The sequence below is a fragment of the Lissotriton helveticus genome, chromosome 2_1 (assembly GCF_964261635.1).
Source record: "Lissotriton helveticus chromosome 2_1, aLisHel1.1, whole genome shotgun sequence".
NCBI lineage: Eukaryota > Metazoa > Chordata > Amphibia > Caudata > Salamandridae > Lissotriton > Lissotriton helveticus.
Genome location: NC_136059.1, coordinates 1,795,988,710 through 1,796,014,706, shown reverse-complemented (window position 1 = coordinate 1,796,014,706; position 25,997 = coordinate 1,795,988,710). Strand labels below are relative to the sequence as shown.

Genomic DNA, 25,997 nt, shown 5'->3' with positions numbered 1-25,997 from the left:
AATATATTAAAAATTGATTGATGGAATGCTTGAATTAATCTCAGCCACTGGTAATTACTTCGGTGCCGCATCCCATTTCATCTTTATTTTTTTTCTTCCATGCCACCTCAGATTAGACCCAGGGCAAATAAGACTTGACCCTGCTCGTATAGTAATGGTACAGTCGGAACTGCCAGGTTATTTCTGAACTGGAACATAAGCAATCCAAGACTGGCTTCAGCCTATTTGGATCTTTTCAGTGTTTACCATCTAATTGTTTCTGTTTCCCTCCTATTGTTTGCTTCTCCGTCCACCAAACTACCTTCCTTCCCCACTTTGTGTTGCTTTCTTGTATGTTTGATTCTCCCCCCTGCCATGCCCCAGCGTTGCTCATCCTCATGTGCAGTCTCTCCCACCTACTGTGTTCCCCTTTGTTTCTCCCACATTCTTCTCCATTGACCCCCCCCCATTCCCCCCCACCCCCGCAGATGGATATATATATATATATATATATATATATATATATATATATATATATATATATATATATATATATATATATATATATATATATATATATATATATATTTATATATATATATATATAATATATTTATATATATATTTATATATATATTTATTTATTTATTTATTTATTTATTTTTAAAGGTGCCCATGCCATTGAAACCGGTCCCAGGATGCTTTTTTTTGGTCCATGGAAGACCTGGCTTGGCAGTTTGGGCTGGACTGTTCTCATGAGGAACAGGGTCAAGACTGCTTTGCATATGGCTGGGTACGAACCGGGGTAGCTAAGTGAGCTAAAGAACAATGATGGATTTCATCCAGATCAGTGACCGGGGGGGTGGGGGGTGTCTGAAAAGTATCAGTGCTCCGTCTGTCATCTCCTTATGTTTGAATGCCATTTTGTAGACACGCATGTGCAATGACTTATGCATGCATGCATTAATGTAATTATGTATGTGCGCACCAACAAAATGATACCGTTGCTGTGGCTGCATCTCTATGGGTTGTGGGTTTGTTTTTTTAACTTTTGCCCATGTTGCACATAATCTTAGTAATGCTGTACAGCAAAGCCATTGGTACCAAAAGGTGAGATCTATTGTCTTTGCCAAAGCTTGTGATATGTTAGTAAGAGCACTCTTGAATGATGTGTGAGGGAAGATTTGAGTTGAATTCTCAATTTCTTTGATGCGACGACCCATACACTATATGTAGCCACTTAGCATTGATTACAGTAGTTTTATATTTAATTGGGCATTTAAAAGAACTTGAAACTTCTTTTGGCCAAGTGTTATATCTGCAGATTCTTTACGAATGCACATCAGTCCGATGGGAGAAACGCACCACATTCAAATGGAAACCTGTGAAGAAAACAAGGTTTCCCAAGAGAGCAGCCCAGGTTTTGTGTCAAGCAGTTATACATCACCTGACTGCCTCCAGAGAGTTCCTGGACCGTCAAAAGTCCCCAAAACAGTTCATGAAGTCAACCTATGCAGGAGGAATTTGATAAAGCTGACAGCTTCAGAAATGGTTCCAAAATTACTGTAATGAGATCCCTGGAGATGGGAGAGTTCTGGTTTCAGTACAGGAAACCTCCCCTTGAGGGACTAAATGAATGTTGTCAGAAAATATTACAACAAAGAGACAGTAGAAACTTGTTTTCAATGGCTGCATACGACGATGCCCTGCTTGTACTTGACTCGGGGGAGTTCTGTCTTCTGATTCTTCTTGACCTTTCTGCAGCCTTTGACACTGTTATTCACAGCACTCTCCTAAACACTTTAAAACGGAGAATGGGCTTGGAAGGCACCCTGCTTAAATGGTTTGCTTAATTCCTATCGGACAGATCTCAAGTGATTAAAATAGCGAACAGCCTTTCATCTTCATTGACGGTAGGTCAGTACGTTCCTCAAGGATCTATCCTCACACCTACTTTGTTCAATCTTTATCAGGAACCATTGGGAAATCTCCTAAGCAAATCTGGGATCCTTTACCATCTCCATGCGGATTACACTCTAATCTACCTTAAGGTGTCTTCTGCACACGACATCTCAATCCTTAACACTACTCTCAGCACTATTCAAAACTGGATGTTGGCTCATCAACCATTCTGAATCCTTCCAAAACTGAATTCCTCCTCCTTTTTACCTCACTCTCTCCTCTTCCTGTTCAATCTTAGATAGATAAGCTTAATTTACTTAACATCAAACCTATTGTTATCGACAGTGCTAAATCCCTTGGTGTCATTCTTGACAAAAGGCTTAATTTATTCTCCCACATCAATTCTATTGCAAAGCATGCATGTTACCAACTGCGCCTTCTCTGGGGGATTCGACGTTTCTTTCCGGAGCAAGACTTAAAAACATTGGTTCAATCTCTGGTTCTCTCTAGGTTGGACTATTGCAACTCTCTTCTTGCTGGCCTCCCAATATCCCACCTTTCCCCTCTTAATTTCATACTCCATTCAGCGGCTCGTTTAGTTTTTGTGGCCAAAAGAGGTGACCACATCACTCCCTTACAGCTTTCTCCCTTACGGCTTTCTCTTCGATGGCTTCCCATTGAAGCATGGTCAAGACTGCCTTTATCACCCATAAAGCCTTGCACACTTCTTCCCCTCGATACCTGGCGAATAAACTCAAAATCTCTGGAGGCTCCAGACCTTCACGTAATGCAGAAAATGTATTGCTTGAGCTCCCCACCTTCAAAAGGGAAAGATCGATGGCTCAATCCTTCTTCGGCAATGCGGTTAGAATCTGGTCTTGCTTTCTCCACCTCTCCGTACCCCCACCTCTATACGGACCTTCAAAACTGACCTCAAATCTCTTCTCTTCCAACGACACTTCCAGAATGAATACATCCCTTTTCATGTCCCTCAAGGAAGTTCTTACAATGTTGTTATTAAGTAATCTATGCCGGCACAATACTCATCCTTATGTGTTTGTTTTCTGTGTGACTGCCACCTATTGTTTTAATTTACATTTTCATTAATCTCCTTTTTATCTGTAACTTGTAAATATGTACATTATCCTCATATAACGTACTGGGTTCTATTGTGAAGTGCTCCGACACCTTTGGGTAAAGTCCGCGCTATATAAAATTGCATAAATAAATATCTTAAGTTCTCATCTTTCACTATACAAATTCACCACTAATACTTTATGGGTTCCGGAGTAGCGTGCTACTTGCCGAAAAAACATTTTGCTGCCTTGTCAGGGGTAGTAAGCGCTATTTTATAAATGCAATTACAATACAATATTATAGAATCTGTCCTCTTGGTAAATGGCTAAGTCAGACTGTGTAGTTGGTAAATGCAAACCTTTAAATGTGTGGCCTGCATCCTATATTCTTTAGAGTGGCTAGTGTCCGGCAACCTGGTTAGTTGATGGTTTTACCCCATGTACTTGAACCATGTAGCCTAATAGTATTACCTCTTATACTTGGGTGACATATGTCCTGCACCAATGTACACATATGCCAATACTGCTTACACTTGAACCCTGTACTACTGATATTGGAGTTATAGTTGCCTTGCACCCCTATAAAACATATACCTCTACTCCTTGCATAGGAGATTAGTGTTCTGTATGGCTGTAAATTGATGTCTGCACCCAATGTACCTGAACTCTGGCATTGAAGTGATCAATGTCATGCACTCCTATAAAATCAATCTTTGGCACATGCACTTTAAATATAGGAACCATACACCTTTCACCCCAAGACTTGAGTGACTTTTCTATGTTCCCTTCACTTTATCTTTCTTATCTGCATCACTCTTTTTTGTTAGTGGCCCATTGAAGTAAGCCCTGCTTTCATACTTCTCTTATGAACCCTCCCCAATTTCAGTATTTCTGTTCAACAACCACTTTGCATGTCATACCTGGAGGTGCAATCTTGTGTGTTTTGCCATATAAAACCTCACCAGGACTAAACGCACCATACACCCTCAAACTATTTGTGCCTTTCAGGTCCGGAAGTGGAGCCCAAAGTAGCCCAAGCAAATTTTGGCAGGCCAGCCCCTGCACGTAGCATAGAGATAGTATAGTAAATGATGACCTACAGTGCACCATGATACTACAATCTCTGTTGGGGCTCTTCAATGATTCCCTCACAATCACCCTTCAACAGTTCCCCCTCATTTCTCTGTAGCCCCTCCCTCACATGTATTTCATTTGTTTATAGCACCTCTCGTACCAATGTAGGGTATCAGAGCAATTTACATCACTCACATACATGGAGACAATCAAGAATTCCTGTGTAAACCATAAGATAAAAGGGACTAAGAGGTGTAGGACTCACATGTCCTCTATTCTGGTAGGCATTTTTAAAGAGTGTTTGGCCTGGAGAAGCACAAACCCAGGATTCAAAACGTTACACAGTGGTTTGGGTTGGCTTTGCTAATACGAATGTATTTCTACCCAAGTAAACCAATTCTAACAACATTAGGATAATGAAAAACTGGGGAAAGCACATAACCTTCTAACCTGTACCATGCAGTTTGCATAATATTCAAACTGTAAATCATGAACTGCAAGTAACAAGAGGATCGCTTTGAGAAAAGCAGCAACCCACTGAGCTGTGAACATAAAATGAAGTTCTGTGATCTATATAGTACACGTTCTTCTTTGCAGCAAGCATATTAACCCTCTGCATTAGACAAAACGCCAATATCTCTCCAGCAGAAAAATGAATCCCCAGAGATATCTTGACACTTATTGTTGCCTGAAAACTGCTGAATATTCAGGGAACTCTGAAGTGGGTGCTTTTAAAACCTTAATATATTTCAAAACACAGGGAGGCTGGAATCGGAAGTGAGTGCTGAGTGGATTATGCTGACCTTCTAATTGTGTTACTGGCCCCCAGTAATAGAACAGGCCCCCCTACTCCTCCAGCCTCCCAGAGAAACCACTGATGCTTGGTGCAGCCAGTCCGGCCTTGGAGCTTCACGGGTATAGAACTCAATACAATATCTACTTGTCCGTGGGGCAGCTTGCATCATAAATCTGCTTGTCCTGTAACAAAATCCCCTTTTGGTGCCATGTAGTGCGGCGACAAATTATAGCAGCAATCTCATTGTATAACAGCTCTGATATAATCTCTCTGATTATGCCAGGGCTCATACCATAGTAGTGGTTGAATACTTAAAATCCCCTTATGTTGCCACGTTTCTGCAGATCTACATATTTGGGCTGAAGGTAGTGGTACGCAATAGTTCCAGAGTTAGAATGCTCCAACTTGCATGTTTTAAGGGGTTTCAACAACTCTTCTCTAATCTTTTCCCATACTGAGAAATGTTAGAAATGTATCCTGACAATGGCAGACGTAAACCTTCCGTAGATTTGGGGAAAAATGTGGTTGGAGGGAAAGTAAACTTGAAAACACTCAGATTTTCGCATGAGCAAATTTACTCATGCAACTTTGCTCATGCTAAAATGCATTTCACAAATATTTTCTAGGAGTACTATTTCTTGTACTAATTCATTAAATTATTGGGAATTCACAAAAGCCATATTGCTGCACTTAATGCAAGGACATATACCATGGCTGCACTTTTGAGACTTTCTTTAATAATTGGGCACCAAATTTGGTCTGGCATTGACCATGACCTTTTGTGTTTTATTAAAAGTCTGTCTCTCTATTTCGGCTGCCTTCACTGTGAGTTACCTCATTCTGCTCTTTCACAAGGAGCTTATCGGCACAGAAAGTAGTTTTGCTCAGTGCCGGTAACTACTGTGGCAGTGTGTGCATTTTGAGGCCAAAAACAATTTTTGCTTTTGACAATGTTTGTTATAATGGTGAGAGGCCGGCACCTACCACACCAATAAGTTTTTACAAAAACATGCCAAAACAAGTCACACATTGACAAAACTAAAAAGCTGATCACAGATTTCAGACCTACTGGCTTTACCAGTGCTTGTTTATTTGTTTCCCATAATGTTATTGAAACTGGTTACAATGATTTTTCATTATATTTTCGGGAAATATTAGCATGCATCAACACATGTTACTAAATGATGCTGCAAAGAATGGTATCTGAAATTTTACAGTAGTTTAGCTAAATGTTTTTTCCTGCTTTCATTTTTTTTTATTTGATTTTGAAAGCAAAGAATCATCAATCTTGCATTCATGCTTCTGCAAATATTTGCATCAAGTCAGAGATTATTCTGGGAGCACTATACCTAGCCTCATATTGCTAAACTTTGAAAACGTGTGTACCCATTTTTATACTGGATCCGCTGGTGGTAGTGCAGTCAGAGCTTACAATAAATGAACCATAAATACAAGTTTGAACACCGTTAACATATGGACAAAAATATTCCCTTCACTGCAGACAGTGCCCTACCCTGATCCATAATGTGGTACTGCAAACTGGCAGCCAGAAAGTTTGTGCTGCAGGTTGTTGGGCCTGTTTGTCCCAAGAACAGAATAGACATCAACTTGTTACCCTTGACCTCAAACAATATGTCCTGAGTGTCGGGTTATAGGAATTCCACATCTTTGAGTCTTTTGGCATACCAAGTGTGTTACATCTTCCTTTAACCCTTTGAGCGTGGCTGTAATTCCCCCGCCGTGTGGGTGAATTCCCCACGTTCGCTAATCGGACGGCCCCCGTGATGCCGGACGGCCGGGGGCCGTCCCATGCATGCAGCGGGTTAACAAATGAGCCTAATTACAGATTATTCTCCCTGCACTTGCAGTCTCCGCTTGACCACCATTATAGAGACTTGCATGGATCCTAATGACTATGCTACACCTATTGCCGCTCAAATTATCCATGCCGCCTTCATATACTCACCGGTCACCAAACACTTCTCACAGAGAATGTATTATTGCACTGCTCACAAAGTAAGTCTCTAGTGACTACCTGCATTATCATCTTACTTTTCACCACCCTCTTTTAAATACCTCAACCGTCACTGCTCCCTGTAGGCCCCATCCAGTCATTCTGAGTGGACACTGGCGTCACCCTATACCACCTCAAAAACTCCCTCCCACCTCTCTCCTTGTTTCTATGATTACTCCCTCAACAACATTGCTACCACCCCACTCACACCCTTGAAACCATCTTGATCTAGAACTTATTTCTAACACACGTAATAGCACTCACCCACACTGGATCCCTCCTAGAAATGACCAACATTTTGTTGCTTATCTAGCAAATGCAGAAATTCTGCCATAGTGGTTGAATCTTTGCATTTTGAAGGTCCTTTTCAAATAGTAATTTTAGACAAATCGTAAATATATGAATCTGGATTAGGATTTTACATTTGTTAAGTTCCATTTTTATGCACCTTAATTCTTCCCTGGTGTGCAGAAATATTTGGGCATCAAAACAACTGTTCGAGGAAGGAGGATGGTTTTCAGACCCTTTCTTGGGAGTCTGCTCTGTGCATTGAGGGAAATAACACAAGTAGATTCTGCAGCCTAGGGCTGTTTATCTGTGCATTCTTAAAGGCAAAGTCTGTCGTTCATTTTTCCATGTCTTCTCCCCGTAGTATTTGTGCCTAATTGATGGTGTGAATGTTTCCCTAGAGCCTTTTCTAGCAGGTACTTATGTTCCATAGCCATAACATATAATGGGATGGAATGTGATATTGTGGGCAACAGGCGTACGTCATGGGACTAAACATGCTTTGTTTCCATCAACTAATGAATAGAGTGTGATACCATGACGTGAAGTAGACTGACGTGAAGTAGACTGTATTCATTGAAGATCTCTTAAGGATGAAAAATTCTTAGGTAATTTCCATAGTCTCCCAGTCTCAACCAAAGCACCATGGGGTGGGAACATATGCCATGTTTCTCATTTGCACTCATAGTGGCAGTGTATAGCTAGCTGCATATCAATGAATAGACTTAAATGCTTAATTGGTATGTGCAGAATCTTAGTAGAAGAACCTGTGTACTAGAAGTTAAGCAGGCATATAAGGCATGTCAAATGATAGCATCTTAAAGTTCCATACTATAGTGAGGACCTTAATAGTCTTCAGATGGAAAAGTTCTATTAATTTATTTGCAGAACACCATTCTCAGTGAGTTCCTATACAATTATTTTGTGAAAATATCATAACGTTCTACAGTTGTCATTGTTTTTATTTCTATCACTTTTTTCATAACGTAGTGCAATACTATTTTTTGACCTCATCAGTTGTGGTGCTTTAGGAAGGTGTTAAGTCTATGGTCTGCAGTAAGATTGTGTGAATTGCTCACACTGCATGTGTTTGCTTTTTTGTGCTGTCCACGCATGATTAGGAGAAAGCGTGAAAGATGGGTGTGACAGTGATGACTAAATGTCGTGGGTGCTACATTACCAAACCGTGTTTTTTTTACTGATTTAAACCAAGCCCTAAAAGCTGTGGTGTTACATATGCTTGTTTTGATTCTGTGTAGCATCTCTTGCATGGAAGGGCTGGGGGCTGAGCAGGTTACGTTTTTGTTTTGTCTTTGGCCTAGGTGAAATGCAATTATTTGTAATCTTTGTAAGTATTTGAAGTTAGTTTGGTGGTGTACTCTTGGCTTCACACATTTCCCACAAAAGCACTATGCTTTTTGGCACACTGGTGGGAAAAGTACATGTACCTTTAAAGAGATGTTAGGAAGGAAATACGGGGCAGGTTTAGCCATACACGGTGTCCTCTTGTGTAATAAATAACTTTTGGCCTCCTGATGTATAGGCTGCAGTAGGTGTGGCAAGAAGGAGCCCATTTGTCATTTTCTGGTCCAAGCTGGATGTTCTGGAACATACTTTAACATGCTCCCTATATTGGAGTGTGTGTGGTGATAAACCCTTTCTATGAGTGTTTGTGGATGATGGAGCGCATAATGACAATTTCCCATCAAATTAGCTAACGCTATGGAATCTCCCAAATATATTCCAGCACTTCAGTCTCTATCACAGTTTGCAGTAACATTGTTTCTCTGCAGAAGCAAATCCTTGTTCCAGGACTTCAGAGTCTGTCACAGTATGCGATAACATTGTTTCTATGCAGAAACTTTCCATGTCCCAGCACTTCAGTCTGTCACAGTATGCAGTAACACTGTTTCTCTGCAGAAGCAGATCCTGTCTGTACTTTCAAGAAGCTGTGTGCTGCCCCCAGTGCTTCTTTTCAGGATTGGATGGGCTGATGTTTTCTCAGCCCCTCCAGACTTGTCAACAGCATCTGGGTTGCTGAGAGTTCATTATGTCCACGTATGAAAGGACATTTGTCTTGGACTAAAATCCTGAATTGATCGCTGTGATAAAGGAGATTGTTTGTTTCCTGTTTTATCGCTGCTCACACAGAACTTCTCGAAAGTGCACAAAATCTACAAATCGAGAAAGAAGAAAATTGAGTATAATTACTTTAACATAGAATGCCTGCACAGGTTTGTTGGTTTACAGCTTTCGCTTAAACGGTATTGTTTTACCAACCCGTGTTACCATCAACATATGTTCAAGTATATTACGATTTGCTCACCACAAGGAAAATTGAAACTGAATGCTGTGCCATGTCGTAAAAGCACTTTGGATCTGATGTTCCAAAGAGTTCTTACCATGTTGTGTCTATGGGGAAATTGCATTAGTCCATATGGGCCTTTGAGTGCCCTCTTCTTCTTTCCAAGCGTGTATCATTATAATATAAACTGGTGGATTAGCCTCCTCATGCTTAACCTGTTCATAAAAGGAAAAAAACATCAAAAGATCAAATTCAGCGCCTGTTAGCTCTGCGACAGCCCAATCGATACCAAATGGAAAAATGTTAGTTTGAATAATGTGCATTAAACCGAATACATGCTTATCGTATTTAATTCATTATTTCCACTTAAGGTAAAATGTGGCTTTACGTCTTCACGAAGCCAGTAGCCATACAATGCCCCCATGCATTCAGTATCTCTGCTCATTATCAGGCTTTCAACTCTGAATTGCTTTGAGTGTCTTTGACTCATTGTATGGCTAACGTGCTGGCAAGCCATTAAATGACACCATTACCATCTGCCACTGATCTGCAGAAGTGAAATATCCCGAGGTTTACTCTTTAGACAGTTGTGCCCCCTGCCTCACTCTGAAAACACATTGTTATAACTTGGCACTCAAATGCGCTCTACTTAAAGAGTAAAATTGTACGCACTTTATCCATGCAGTGGCACACTTAAACTGTGTGCACACCAGCAGCAGCCCATGCAGGTAAAAGCGGTTCGGCTGGGTGGGGGGAGATGGTACAGACGACGAGGGAAAAAGAATTATTTATTTAATTTTCCCTTGTAGTTGTCTGTCGAATTCCCCCCGCCCTAACCTGCGTCGCCACTCTTACCTGCATGGGCCACTCCTAGTACACACAGTGCCACTCGCAAGGAATAGCCATGAATGTGCGGTTTTGAAGTCTGCGCCTGTCTTGAAGGTTGGGTGCCAATTGAATGATTCAAAGAGTGCCTGCAGATGAGGGCCACAGGCACATGAAAGCTGCCAATTTTCTACCTGCTCTGACACCGTATCCAGGGGCATATCTAAGCCTCCCCCTCCCCCCCCCACACACACACAGTGCGGGAGGACCCCCGAGCTCCAGGGGGCCCCCTCAGCACAGTACTATGGCCTGAGACCTCTGGAAGAAGTCTGGCAGGGCGCCCCTAAATACATTTAGCTGCGGGGGGGGGGGGGGTGCGGCTCAAGTTTCATTACACCACTGACCGTATCTACATTTCACAGTTGGTAGCTGTATTAATTTCCTTTATGCTCAAGTTGCCCAAAAAGTCGGTTTGTGTATCGCTTTGCAGTTTTGGGTAGATATTAACTATGGTCTACACCATGGATACTCCAAGTACAGCCCGGGCCGCATGCAGCCCTGACCTTTACATGCAACCCATTGATCAACAGGAGCACGGGCTGCTGTTTGCTCCAGTGACCAGTAACAATAAAACAGTGATTAAACAGATATGCAATGATTTATCTCAAGGTTAATTGGTGCTAAAGAAACGTTTAACTTTAGAAACACCTTCACTTTCAAAGACATTTTGCAGCAAAAGTGTAAAATTAGGAGTCTGTTAAAAATTAAAAAGTGCATTTAATTAACATGCAGAACCTTTTCACTTTAGTAAAATTAATTATATCCGTGTGTTGAGCAGTATTAATTAAAAGTGATAGTTTTCAAACATGAATTTGAAAACATTCATTCTTCCCCCTGCCAACAAAGCAAACTGTGAACTAAAGAGGCAAGTTATGTGCATTTTTTTGGTTGGCCCAGGTTCTTATTCTATATGAACAACATTATAGTTTATTTAATCAAACACAGGTGCAGGCTTCGTACATCGCACACCATGAAATCCTATATTTTTCTAGGTCCTCTTATATGTGATAATGAAGAAAAAGGAGGGAACGTGAAATAAAACAATTGCCTAGGACCACACAGTTTATAAAAGTGGGGAAGCTAGGATTAATCCCAGGTTTTCTGGTTTCACATTGTTCAATCCAGCCACTATGTGTATATCCTTCACTTCCCCAACACCTAAATTACCACCAATCCCTCCAACCTTGTTGCCTGACCGCCACCCTGCTGGTATCAATGGGCTCTCGGGCACATCACAGATCAGAATTTTTTACCCTTAGGAAAATGTTTGCAAGTACCCATGGGCTACAGTAAGAACCAACCTCTATTAAAGAAGAGATAAGGAAAACTAAACTGTAGAAGTTGGTCGGCAACAACTTGCTCATATTTGACACTGAATGAACAACTATCTAATGTACATTAATTTAAATAATGCAATTTCCATCTACAGCACTTTTGGACCAACATGCACACACTTTATTTCTGTTAGCATTCCAGCAGTGATATTGAATACTGATGAAGAAAACAATCATGATAAATGGACTTGTCTATGACTAAACAATGGTACTCATTTATAAGATACTGAATGATGGAAGACCGTCATGTCCCTGACAAAATTCCTACCTGTTGCCGACAGGTTCCGCACAAGTGCCTGCAGCAGCCTCTCAGGCCTCCATCTTAATCATGTAACTCAAGACCTGATGGCCTCTGTTTTAGTGGACATTAACATGCCGAGCAGCCAGCGTTCTCAGGTGAACTGAAATGTATTGATGGTCACACGCTCCAGCTCACCTTTATCCCCACAATAAGCTCAATGCAGTGTGGAATTGTGTGGCTCTTCCCAGTGTAAAAAAGCAGGTGTCTTGTTCCCATAGAGGCCGCCTCAAATTATAGTTACTGCTCAACAAATATAGGGCTTCAGGCGATTTATTTCAGCCTCACAATTCTGCTGTTCTATTTTTATTTTTTAGCGAACCTTTCTTAAATGTGGAGTTTTACTTCAAGATTCGACTGAGAAGCTTGTGGGCCTAATTACAAAAAGTGGAGATATCTTAAAAATGGATTAAAATGTCGCACAGGTGCAGCAAAGCAATTTTTCCATACAAATGTTGCTAGGTAAACGCGTGTGGGGGGAAAAACGTGATCTTTTTTTCTCTTCAAACTTGGACCTTTGGAAGTGACTGTTCTTACCACATTATACGCCATTCCTATGTATGAAGCACTGAATGGGAAGGGAGTACTGCATTCCCCCTCCCTCATCCCATTACTTTAAGTTGTTCCCCAGACCATACATACTACCTGGCTGCAAGTATAATTGCATATTTTGTAATGAGGACTTCAGACCTTGCTGCACTGTCTTCATGAAAGGCATAGGTGCGACTCCTTACTGTATTTCTTAGAACTGGCTCTAAAAGATGCTTCTCTTTAGAACAACGTCTAGGTCTGACTAGAGCTCTCAGTTGCGTAAAATGAAGAGCGCGCCCGGAAGGGGGGCTTGGGGGGGGGCAGCCGACCCCTGGGAGGTCCCCCCCCCCGGGCTGTTTGGGAGGGTCGGGTGGGGGCCATTTTGAAGCAGGCCAGGGGTTTGGGCTTCTTTTGGGCTATTTTTGGTTGTGGAGGAAGCCCAGCCTATAAAGGGCTTGGGCTCCTCCCCCCGGCCACCATTTTAGGCTTAGATGACCTGGTGGCCGGGTGTTAGAATAGCGAGTTTTTGTGTGAGGTGAATTTTAGTGCGTCATAGTCAGGTTTGTCGGATTATTCGATGGCAGGCGAAGATTATCGCGTCCTTGAGGCGATCCGCCTCCTTAGCGAGGCGGGCCGCTTGGATCTGGTGATTGGGGAGCGGCAGGTCGAGCAGCCGCGTCCCCAACGTCGTGCATCGGCGGGAGTGTCCGCCGTGGTGGCGGCGTGTGTGTCGCCCAAACGTCGACGGAATGAGTCGGTAAGTGAGCGGGGCCGCTCTCGTTCTCGCAGAGCGGCCCCGGCGGTGAAGGGGCAGCGGGGGAGGGGTGCGGGGAGCTCGGAGCCCAGCGCTGCAGGGTGTGTCACAGGGGAGCTGGCGAGTGAGGGCCTCAGGCGGGCGGAGCCGGTTTCAGTACCGGTGTCTGCACTCCAGGAGCGGGCAACTTCTGCGCCTTCTCAGCAGGGTCGCCGGGCCTCTGGTACACGTGGTGGTACTCGGCGCTCTGCCTCTACCTCGGCAGTGGCGCTTGGTGACGTCGCTGTGGGGGGAGGGGCGGAGGCCTTTTCAGAGCGCGACGCGCTGTTTTTTATGCCTAGGCAGAGCGTGTCTGTCAGACCGGAGCCTGATTCTGTGGTTTCTTGTCAGGAGGGGCTTATGCAGGATGTGTCACTAGCGCCGGGGGTGTCTAGGGGAGGGCTTTCCTTCAATAACCCTGGGCCTCATGCAGTTTCTTTTACGTCTGCTCAGGAGGTTGGTTTTTCTTTGGAAGAAGGTGGTTGGGCAGGTTACAGTAGGGTGCCTTTTAGCCCTTTATTGTTTTCCCCCCCTTTATCTGTTAGAGGGGAAGTTTTTTCGGTTTGCAGTGGTTCTGTGGGGGAGGGTGAGTGGGCGCAGACTGGGGGTCATGAGGTTTCTCCCAATTTGCGGCCAGGTGTAAGTGGTGGTGATTTTGTTTTTCCTCAGGTTTCTTCTGTTTCTGGGCCTGCAGATGAGGGGATGGTGGGATCCTCTACAGTGGGGGGTGATGGGGGTGGGGCTTCTTCGGGGGTTAGGGTTCGGTCTTTTGAGGGTCTGGATGTGTTTCCCTCTTGGGCTGAGGGGCTGCGTGATGCAACGCGGTTTGGTACTGGGGTAGCTCATGGTGAGGTGGGTTCGAGGTCTGGCGTGGTGCATTTCCCGGGACTACAGGTTGGCGGCCTGAATAGGGTGTCAGGTCTTTCGGAGGGGGCGCCACAGGACGGCGTGGCATTGGGTTCTCAGGTTCCGGGTACGGCGTCAGAGTTAATTCTGGCTTTGTTTGACGGCAGCAGTGATGAGGAAGTTTGTGCCCCTTCTCCCCCTCCGCTTCGTTTGAGCGCGGCTCTTAAGAGTAAGCGGCAGGTTCCAGTTGATTTTCAGGGGGGTAGTCAGGTTTTTGGTAGGGTAACTGGGGACGTGTTCCCAGCGGCTGGTTCTTTAGGCAGTTTGGACCCTGGCACATCAGTCCGGCCTTTTTCTTTATAGGATAGGGAGCAGTCGGGAGCAGCGGACTTGGTAGGGCGGAAGGCAGCCCATTTGCGCCAAGGTGAAAAGAGGGTGGAGCCTTGCGCGGCACGTCCCGTCACAACGAGGGATCCCGTCGTGGCCACTACAAGCAGGTTAAGCGCGACCTCAGTGGCCCCAACGAGGGATGTCGGCGCAGCTGGTTTTAGCAGGTCACGTGCGATCTCACTGGCTCCACCGAGGGATTACAGCGCAGTTTCCAAGAGCAGGTCCGGCGCGACTGCTTTGGCTCCGCAAGGTCTTCAGAATTTCTTGCCGGTGACAGGTGTTGGGATTGGTAATGATGGTGGGGCATACAGGCGGGTACAGTCTGCCTCCCCGCCTCGCTCTCATGTCAGGGTTGGTAAGGCCCGTGATCGTTCACTGACCCTTGAAGAGGTCCGGAAGGAAGTGGTGTTACCTGCCCCCTCTCAGTTGGATGAATCGTTAATTCTTGACTATGATGAGGATAGCCCTGAGGAGGGCGAAGTGCGGGATACTGTGTCTAAGGGGGGGCAGTCTCATGTGTCTCTTAGTTCTTTACAGGCACCGGTGGTGCGTGGGAGAGCGGAACGGTCCAGGCCACGAGCGCTCGGCCCCTCAGTGAGGGCTCCTCGGACGGCGGATGATGTTTCCCATGTGGAGTGGAGAACGGAGCCAAGTCAGCCTCCTTTGTTACGTCCAGGTGAGAAGGTGCAGCCTCAGGTTCAAATGGTGTCTGTGGGGTCTGGGGAAGATTTAGTCTCCACGGGGTCTGGGGGTAGGTTATACAAGGGTCGCTATGTAAAAGACCAGGGTGTGGGTACCGATGGGGTTGACAAGGGGGTGGCGGCTAAAGTGGACAGTGGGACTTCTACGGTCGGAACTGACACAGGTAAGGTTGTCCATAGTAAGGAGTTGAAAATCAAGAAGTTGCCCTATATGGGCGTCACTAAGCCGTTGGGAGCTCATCTAATGTTGAGCACTAAGGAGAAAATTTGGAATGGTGAGTTTGTGGAACTCCTAAAGTTGTTACATAGGGAAGTACGTGCTAAAGAGGGTTCCAAGGAAGAGGAATACGAATTGGCTAAGCGGCCTAAAGTCCCCCTGACCATCGAAAATTGGACGGCGGCGTTTTTAATATACGCCAGTGTATACTGTGAGAAGTTTCCTGAGCGCTGCGTTTCGTTGTTCAAATACATGGATGTGATTCGTAAAGCTCAAATCACTAGAAATGACTTTGCTTGGGCACAGTATGATGAGGAGTTTAGGGCCCGTATGGCTTGGGACCCTGAGGCGAAGTGGGGGGAACTAGACACAGACCTTTGGCAACACACCATGGGTGCGGCTTCTAGTGGTAAAACGATCTTTACAGCCAGTGGTTTGCCGTTACTTTACCGCCCCTTTCAAGCGCGACCCACCCGGGGAGGGGTGGGGTCAGGTACATCAGCACAGGCTAATGTTGGGACCTGCTGGGACTTCAATCGAGGGACATGCACTAGAGAGTTTTGTAAGTTCCGTCATGAATGTTCACAGTGTGGGAAAAAGAGCCACCCGCTTTCTAGATGTTGGGGACTCAGACCTCCGGGTGGGCAACAGTGGTCACAGCAGGGTTCCACACATCAGGCCACTTCACAGACACCTCAGGCTTCCAGGGGAGGGAGAGGTTCATCAGGTGTTGGGCCCAAAGGCTCGTACGCCGGTTAATGTGCTCCATTTGTCTGAGGCGCTACACGGGTATGGGTCTGCTGAGCTGAGAGAGTTTCTGGTGTCTGGTTTCAGAGATGGTTTTCATCTGGGTTATGTGGGGCCTCGTGTGAGGAGGTGGTCAAAGAATCTTAAGTCGGCAGATGAACATAAGGATATAGTCCAGGAGAAGTTGAACAAGGAGGTGTGTGAAGGCAGAATGGCAGGTCCTTTTGATGATTGGCCTCTGGAAGAGTTAATTATTTCACCAATTGGGGTGGTTCCCAAGAAAGACCCGGGGCAATTTCGGCTTATCCAACACTTGTCGTGGCCTGAGGGTAGTTCTGTGAATGACTTTATTGATGAGGAAGCAGCTTCTGTTTCATACTCTTCCGTCGATGTGGCCATGTCTTTGGTAGTGGCTGCGGGCCCTTCGGCTCTAATGGCAAAATGCGATATTAAATCCGCATTTCGACTGCTTCCAGTCCATCCTGAAGATTGGCCTCTTCTGGGTATCCAATTCCTTGGGAAGTGGTACGTGGATAAAGCACTGCCAATGGGCTGTTCCATGTCATGTGCGTTGTTTGAAACGTTCAGTACGTTCTTACAATGGTACTTCACACAGCAATCTGGTCACACTTTGGTTACTCACTATCTAGACGATTTCTTTTTTGTGGGTGCTGCCGATTCTTTAGACTGCCAGAATGCGTTGGTTCAGTTCCAGTCCCTTATGGTTCATTTGGGTGTTCCTTTGGCTCCGGAGAAGACCATGGGTCCTTGCGCGACCATGTCTTTTTTGGGCATTGAACTTGACTCTCAGTCCATGCAGGCTCGTTTACCCCTGGATAAGAAAAGGAACATGTTGGAGTTGGTTGAACAAATGTTGCCTAAAAAGAAAGTCATGGTGCGGGAAGTGCAGGTCTTACTGGGTCACCTTAATTTTGCATGTCGGGTGGTCAGGGCGGGCAGGACTTTCTGTAGGCGACTGGGCAGGGCTCTGTCTGGTCGTTACTTGCCACATCATCGGGTTCGGCTGTCGGCGGGTGTCAAGGAGGATTTGCGTATGTGGGTCACCTTTCTGCATTCTTTTAATGGAGTTCCTCTACATAGGGAAGTGGATTGGATGTGGGATGTGCAGATCTTTTCTGATGCGGCTGGTAGTGATGGTTTTGGACTGTATTGGCAAGGGAGGTGGTGTGCTCAGCGGTGGCCCGATGCTTGGAGGAATGGTGGCCGGAGCATTGCCTTTTTGGAACTGTTCCCGGTTGTTGTGGCAGTAACGTTGTGGGGCCAGGATTTGGCTCACAAGAAGGTTCTTTTCAGGATTGACAATTTGGCTGTGGTTCAGGTGATCAATAGACAATCTGCCAAGGACGTGCAAGTTCTGAAGCTGCTCAGGGTCTTTGTGTTAGGATGCCTTAGATTTGATATTTGCTTTAGGGCACTACACATTCCTGGTGTGGACAATGACATTGCGGATGCTTTGTCTCGTTCACAGTGGGAGAGATTCCGTGGGCTGGCTTTGGAGGCAGACGAGACGCCGACTCCCATGCCGGAACATCTGTGGACGGTAGGCAACACAGGGTCTTTCAGCTGGTGGTAGGGTCCTTAGCGACTTCCACAAGAACAGCGTATGAGTTGGCATGGAAATAATTTTTGGCTTCTGGAGCTGTCAAAAGGGACCTGTCGTGGCAAAGATCAGAGGATGTGGTTCAGTTTATGTTGGGTTTGATGGACAGGGGTTTATCCAGAGTTACTATTGCTGGGAAGTTGGCGGGTGTTTCCTTTATGGGTAAATTGTTCTGGGGTTACTCACCATCTGCGGGGGAATTGGGCAGGAGAATGTTAGAAGGGTGGGCTCGGGAGCGGGGTGGTGTTCCGGCGGTGAGGTCTCCTTTGTCTTGGCAGAGGCTGGCTAGTGTGGTGTCGGTTTTGCCGGAAGTGTGTAGAGACAGGGCTGAAGCTTGCCTGTTTGCCACCTTGATGGTCTGGATGTTTTTTGGCGCCTTTAGGGTGTCCGAGTTGTTGGGTAATCGGTGTTCCAAGGGAGTTCTGTGGGGTGATGTTCGTTTGTCTGTTAGAGGTGTTCATATTTGGCTTTCTCATTCCAAAACGGATCAGAGAAATAAAGGCAAGGGTATTTGGTTGGAAGCTGTTTCTTCCGTGGAGACTTGCCCTTTGCGCTGGGCGCGCTGCTGGTGGGAGCTTTCGGGTGGTGTTTTAGAACATAACGTTTTTCAACACTTGGATGGTTCTGTGGTCACTACATACCAACTGCGCATGGTGTTGCGAAAAGCGCTGCGTCATCTTGGCTTGGATGAGTCTCGTTATGGCACACATTCTTTTCGAATTGGAGCTGCCACTGAGGCTTTTCACAGGGGTTGGTCACGGGAGGACATTATGCATTTGGGGCGCTGGACTTCAAACTGTTTTCAGCGCTATGTCCGAGGTACGGTTGGGGATGCGCCTGCGTCTTCTTCTGTTTTGCCTTTCTGATACTTCTTTTTCTTGCAGGTTCTGTGGCTGGTCCTCGTTCCGCTGTCCTGACGATATGGATTGTGGGGCACTCCTTCGTTAAGAGAGCTCAGCTTCAAGCTCGATTGAGTTACTTTGGTGCTATGCTTGGCTTTAATGAACGTTTATTTAATGTTGTTTGGAAGGGACGGGGGGGTATGTTGTGGAAGGATCTTATTCCGGCTCTTAACTCGTGGTTGGTGGGAGGGGTTTGTCCGGATATTTTGGTTTTACATCTTGGAGAGAATGACCTGTGTTCAGTTAAGGGTGTTGTTCTTCTGCGGACCATGAAAAAGGATCTTTCTTTGTTACACCAGCAATGGGCTGGGTGCCACGTCCTGTGGACTGAGTTGATCCCAAGGAGGTGCTGGCGCAATGCATTGAAGCCTAAAGCTATTGACAAGTCCCGCAGGAAGATTAATCTTGAGGTGTCTCGGTTTTGTCGGGACTTGGGGTTTGGCCGGATTGTTCATAGTGACATTCGGTATGATGCTGTGCCTTTTTTCCACAGTGACGGGGTTCATTTATCCCGGATGGGGATGGACTTGTATCTTTTGGAGATTCGAGAGGTTTTGTCCCGCTGTTTGACGGTCAGGAATGCGTTGGTTTAAAGTACGCGTTTGCCCCTCGTTTTCACAGGTTTTGTTGGCTGTTTGGGGGGGCAGAAAGGTGGGTTTCGTTGTCCTCTCCCACTGCTTTCTGGGTGGCGGATTATTTTGAATTGCCAATTTTGGGCACGAGGGGAGTTGAGATTTTGGAATGTAGATTTTGTCAGGGGAAGTTGTGCAGGTGGAATTCGGGTTTGGAGGCATAGGCTGGGGGATCTGGTCGGGCTTTGGCTGTAAGTGGGGTTTTGAGATATGGTTTTGGGGCCTGTTGAAGTTATAAGGTTGTAATGGGGCTGTTGTATGGTTTTAATATGTGATGGGGTATGTACGGGTGGGGGCGGGTTTGACTGAGGGTGAGGGGCGGGGGTGGGTGTTTTGGGGGTTGGAAAAACAATTCAAACAATTGGTAAAGTTTTAGATTGTTAGGCGTTTGCCGAGGATTCGTTGTGTAAATGTGCACCTGTTTCATTAAAGCGGCCTTTTCCACACTCTACTTGGTTTCTTGGTCTGCTCACTCCCCCCCACCCCTCCCTCCCAAGGGGGGCTTGGGGGGGGGCAGCCGACCCCTGGGAGGTCCCCCCCCCCCGGGCTGTTTGGGAGGGTCGGGTGGGGGCCATTTTGAAGCAGGCCAGGGGTTTGGGCTTCTTTTGGGCTATTTTTGGTTGTGGAGGAAGCCCAGCCTATAAAGGGCTTGGGCTCCTCCCCCCGGCCACCATTTTAGGCTTAGGTGACCTGGTGGCCGGGTGTTAGAATAGCGAGTTTTTGTCCCTCCCTCCCTCCCTTATAGTTTTTTCCTCCTTTGTCTTGGTTGCATCTCATGGGTTTTTTGCTGATGCTGGCTATTTTGCCCCCTCTTTTTTCCTTTTGTTGGGCGCAGCTTTTTGGTACAGGTGGACATGGTGGTTTTTTGTTATTGTTCTGTCCTTGTCGCTTGGAACAGGTGCGGTGCGGATTATTTTGAATTGCCAATTTTGGGCACGAGGGGAGTTGAGATTTTGGAATGTAGATTTTGTCAGGGGAAGTTGTGCAGGTGGAATTCGGGTTTGGAGGCATAGGCTGGGGGATCTGGTCGGGCTTTGGCTGTAAGTGGGGTTTTGAGATATGGTTTTGGGGCCTGTTGAAGTTATAAGGTTGTAATGGGGCTGTTGTATGGTTTTAATATGTGATGGGGTATGTACGGGTGGGGGCGGGTTTGACTGAGGGTGAGGGGCGGGGGTGGGTGTTTTGGGGGTTGGAAAAACAATTCAAACAATTGGTAAAGTTTTAGATTGTTAGGCGTTTGCCGAGGATTCGTTGTGTAAATGTGCACCTGTTTCATTAAAGCGGCCTTTTCCACACTCTACTTGGTTTCTTGGTCTGCTCACTCCCCCCCACCCCTCCCTCCCAAATGCACATGCGTTCCTCGTGACACACCCCAGGTGCGCATTTCTTCGATAGATTTTTACAACCGAGTGCTCCGGAAACGAGCTCGAGGCTGCGCGGCCGACACGCAGGTGCTGCCGCGCGGCCCGTGTTGCATATTCATGTTGCTACTGGAGCAGATGGGTAATATCCGTTTTGGGAAATCAGTTGGGATTCGGCCAGCTTAAGCTCTCATTTGCATTTTAACCTCTTCAGGGTGTGTTTAAAAATATATATATAAATTAATAAATTAAGCGTGGCCGTCATGAGAAGGCTGCTTCTCTGGGCCTCAACATCACTTCGCACTTTTCAATAATATTTGTTTTCCGGTGGGGTATTATGAATTTGTGCTGTTGGGTTAGGCTAAAAAAAAAAAGTGTGTTTTTCTCTTTAACACTGCCTCGTGTGACTAGTGTGGCTAAAAATATCTTGAGACGCTAGTATGAAGATTACGGATTTTTCTGAAGAAACATCTTGTAGGAAATCTGTGGTTTTATTTTGCTGCAGTCCTCGGCGCCGTGGGCCGCTTCTGCTGGCCGTCAGTCACATCATCGTGAGCGTCACTTGAGGCGCTTGTATCCGCGCGCAGGAAGGTCGCTGCCCTTCGCCCTCTCGCTGCGTTCGAAAATGGCACCGGGGTGATAATGACAACACGGCTGTATTCCCCGGCACCTCGCTTCCCCTCGCATGCTGTCATGCAGATTTGCCATCAAAATCGGTGCCTGTTCTTGACAGCCGCGGAGTGCATCATTGTACAGCTCCGAAATGGCACGACTGCATTCATTTCTGCTGCTCGCATGAGGGACGTGGAACCATCTTAATAAATGCGTGTGTCCGTCGTTGAACTGGTGAATGCTTACATGTTTTGGTAGTGGATATGACTGCATTTGTGAGAATAAAAATACATTGAAAAACATGGTTTCCATGATCGAATGTTCCCGCAGCAGTTGTGGTTTTTTTTGGTGGGGAGGGGGGGGGGGGAGGCTTCCGCGGATTTGTGTCGGAACACAAATCCCACACTGCAGATGTTTCAAAGGCTCCTGTCTCAGGTTTCACTTCGGTAAAGGGCAAGGTCATTTAAAGAAATGTGATATGAGCCTATTGTGTTCATGTTTTACACACTGAACATTGTGCATTGGCAGTGTCGCTGTAATTTTGCATCAAGGGGCGACCAAATTGTGCAGCAGTGTTAAATAACTCAAGAAGCAAGAAAAGATAAATTGTGCAGCATATTGCAGTATGTTTTGTGGCAGAAATAGTTATTTTATTTTGTCATTTTTACACATGTTGACGCTATCTGGGCTGAGTTTCCATTCACCTCATTAGTATCAGTTTATCATATAAATACGGCATTCATTGAAAGGTGACCTGTGCAAAGGGCCTTCTGCTGCATGACAACGCCAGTTGAAGTGTTTTAGTAACTTTTAATCCATTTGACCGAGAAACTTTCTTTTTGTTAAAATCTGCAAATAATGTAGTTGGTGACTCTTTATGTGGCAAGTGCACCTAATCCTTAATTATGCTTAAAACCTATCAGAATCAAATAATTCAAGTGCCCCAGTATATAGGAATGCAAAACCCTTATGGACCTCTAGTGTATGTGAAACTTTCCAGACACTCTCCTCCCAGTGTCAGATCTGGGATGAATCCATCATCGTTCTTTAGCTCACTTCGCTTCCCCAGTTCAGACCCAGCTATATGCAAATCAGTCTTGACCCTGTGCCTCATGGGAACGGTCCAGCCTGAACTGTCAAGTCAGGTCTTCCATGATTCGGAATCAAGCATCCTGGGACCGGTTTCGGGGTAACACCCCTCATCAGGCAGGCTAGCTTGAATCCAGTACTACCGTTAACATCCCACCACAAATTTTAGTTTGGTTCTTCTTGCCAGTAGGCCTCTAGTGAGTTTGAGGGGGTGGTGTTTGAAGACTTTAGTCACTATTTAATTGATTAGACTTCAGTGCCTAACCCCTTTACTGTGTAGGAAATGATACCCATTCTTGGAAATGTTTGTAACTTGGACATCCATAGGCTTATTTAGATCTAATTGTCCGGATGTAGGTTTTTCATTATTTTGGGCAATGAGTGAAGATTTTCCTTGGTCGAATGCACTGGGGGAGGGGGGAGGGGGGGGGGGAGGGGGGGAGGGGGGAGGGGGGGGGCGGAGGGCAGGACATCAGAAAAAGGGAAAATGTGTGGAAATCTGCTCCGGTAGCACCTATATCAAATGTTATTCCCTATTCTGACTTCAGAAACTAACTCTGTAAGTCTAGTATTAAAGAAGAGAATGCTGTGATATAATATCATTTGTAGTTTTACTGCTCTGATTGAACAGATAGCCATTTTGAACAACATATGTTTCTTGTCTTAACATGGTCTGTGTTGGCTTGTCTGCCTTCAGTCAGTGACGGCTCCTCCACTATTTGAGCAGTGCAAAAATAAAAATAAAATGATAATAACAAGAGGTTATTATAATTTATTTTTATGTGTGGGACTGGAGTCCGGTATGGGCGAGGCTGGGCTCACCAGAGCAGAGTGAGGAGTGGTTTGCTCTCTGTAAGTGCGCATGGCTGTTTGGCCGGCCCTCCTGGGACGCCCAAACAGACATGCACACTTAGCATTTTCTCCACCTGGCTGTGTTGCACAGCCCAATAGAGAACATACCGAGGCTCACAGGCACCGCCTGAGTGGCCAAACAGGCCACTCCGATCAATCATGACGCTGCTCAGCGACGTGATTGCATGGGAGAGTCTGCTTCCTGTGCTGCCAGTGCAGATGAAGGGGATCAAGGAGAGGCATGTGGTGGCGAAGGTAAGTGTTTTTTTTTTTTTTGTATCCATTTCCCCCGACTCACCACCCCCATTCAGTGGCTGCTGACTCTGCCTTGAGTATGATTTGTTTATACTTTGTAATTGATGTAACTGAGCAGCCGCTGATTGGGTCGATTTGTCTCCTTCCTATAAGACCTGACCTAGGAGGTGCCAGAAAGCTAAACTGTATTCACTGCCAGGGAAATAGGGTGTGTCCAGGCCACACAGTAGAGGACCAAAGTCTTGGTGTCATGTTCATCTCTATCGTCCACACACAAACACGAAGTCTGACCACAGTGAGGACAAGTTTTTATCACATGACATCGCTTCAATCCACTTCTTTCAGTGGTTGACTTTGAATCAGATTTAATCACTTGTCCCTGTCGATTTACATAAATATAATTTAACTGTAGGTACATCTTGATGAAACATTTGGTTTTTATTGTTGAACAAATATCAGCAAGTGCATAATGTTTTTTTTGTAAGTTTTTTATAAAATTTTAGCTGACTCCAACATTTAACATCTGCTCTCTGTGACATTAGTGCCGATTATTGAGATTCCATTGAAGACATCTGTGATACCCTATAACCCAGTGCACAATCTAGCCCCCCAATTCCTGTGGAGTTGAAGTAGTTCCTCAAGCATGTGACGGTTAATCCTTCAGATCCTCTGCATTGTTCTTATTTTGAACTAGAGCATACAACATCCGATTAAGAGTTTTCATCTTTTTGGTGAATATGGTTTGGTCACCGCATTTTTTGTTTTTGTGTATGGATTTTTTCATTCTCTAAGAGCACCTGCCGCATTGTGTGTGTATGTACTCTCACTCTTAAGTGCTGAATAAAACACCAGGAACAATTTAATCCTGTGTATCTGGGTTGCTTCCTACTTAAAAGTCAATGTTGCAACAGCTAAGCAAGTTTCAAATATGTCAAACTGACCTCTTATTTTAAATCAAATAAATTGCCAAATACGCTGAGGAAGCCCTCACTATTGACTCTACCGCTGCTTCCTTTTCATGCACTGCATATCCTGCATTCGGTATTTTTATACAAAAATACCCTTAACAATTTCTAAATTGTATTTACTACACTGGTCATCCACAGGACGAGGCCATGTCACAATCATTAAAATTGCCATACATTCCTTTTTGCCAAAGGTATAGTTATATTGTTAACCAATTCTCACTCCTGGTTGAAAATATTTTTTTTGCCACAATCAACGTGATTAGGGCTGTTAACAAGTAGATTCTGTGTTGTTCAGACTCCAACAGAATACTTTTGAACTCTGAATGGTTTCTTTGTCCTTTGTGCCTGTAACCCTGAAGAGCAATGTAAACTCTCTACACCTTTTTCACTTTTCACTTTTCACCTTTCACTTTCCTGTCCCATTGTGCAAACTTTAACATCTCTCCACGTTCAAAAATACTTTGTCTAGAACCGGTCTCAGCAAACAATTTAGGGAATGTGTTTGGAAGCATAGCTGGACCAGTTCTTCCAGCCCACACTTTAAGCCCAAAATCTGATATTCAAATTTATCTTGCACTATTTTCCTGTTGTTCATTCGTGCTTAAAATGCCTGATCAAGTTTAATCCTTTCATTCTACAACAAGAGGCAGGGGTCAACCCATATGCAAATCATCCCTGGCACCGCTCCCAAAAGTGGCAATACAGCTAGAATTTCCTGTCCGTGTCCCCTCTTTATGGGAATTCAAGTAACCATAGACTTGTCTTGATCGGCTTAATTAGTGAGGTGATGTTTGGTTCCTATTGCACAGTGAGCAATTCTCATGAAATGTAGATATTTTTAATAAATCCAGTAAATAATTACCCACAGATTACCTCTGCTTTTCCACGGCCTGGTCCTTATGCCCTAATACAATGAAGTGGGAAGGGTATGCCCATACGTGGGTCCCTTGCTCGCTGTGCTACTGGATTCAAGCTAGCCTAGCTGATGAGGTGTGCTACCCTGAAACTAATCCCAGGAGGCTTGTTTCCTGTCCAGGGTGGACTGGGCCTGGCAGTTCGGGCTGGACTTTTCCTACGAGGAGATGGGTCAAGAGTGATTTGCATATAGCTGGGTCCAAATCAGAGTGACATGGTGAGCAAAAGAACAATGGATTTAACCCAAATCTCTTGACTAAGGGTGAATGTTTGATTTGTTAAGCATTCTGTCCATCATTTGTTTGTGCAGCACTAATACAACAAAAAGCACATTTTCTACAAAAGCAATGCTATGTTAAATGTAACCATGAAATCCAGTGCCCAGATGTATGATCTACTACATGACCTAAGACGTAGCTCCCTGATTCAGTCTGTCCCTAGGATTAGGGGTGAATGAAGAAGTAAGTTAGAGGTCCCTTCAGCCCCCTACAGCATTGTTGCTCAGGCTCCACCCAGCCCGACCCGCTCCAATGTTTCTTGACCCGCACAGCAGAAAAGCAAGAATTAGCAAAGTCAATAGGTCTGGCCTATGTGACATCTATTGGCTTGGTCAT

General features: G+C 45.2%; 1 protein-coding gene across 17 annotated transcripts in view; it reads left to right on the top strand.

The window, feature by feature from the left end:
• CAMK2D (calcium/calmodulin dependent protein kinase II delta) overlaps nt 1–25,997 on the top strand; it is an 805,387-nt gene that overhangs the window by 61,679 nt on the left and 717,711 nt on the right. The gene's annotated exons all lie outside the window — the stretch shown is intronic.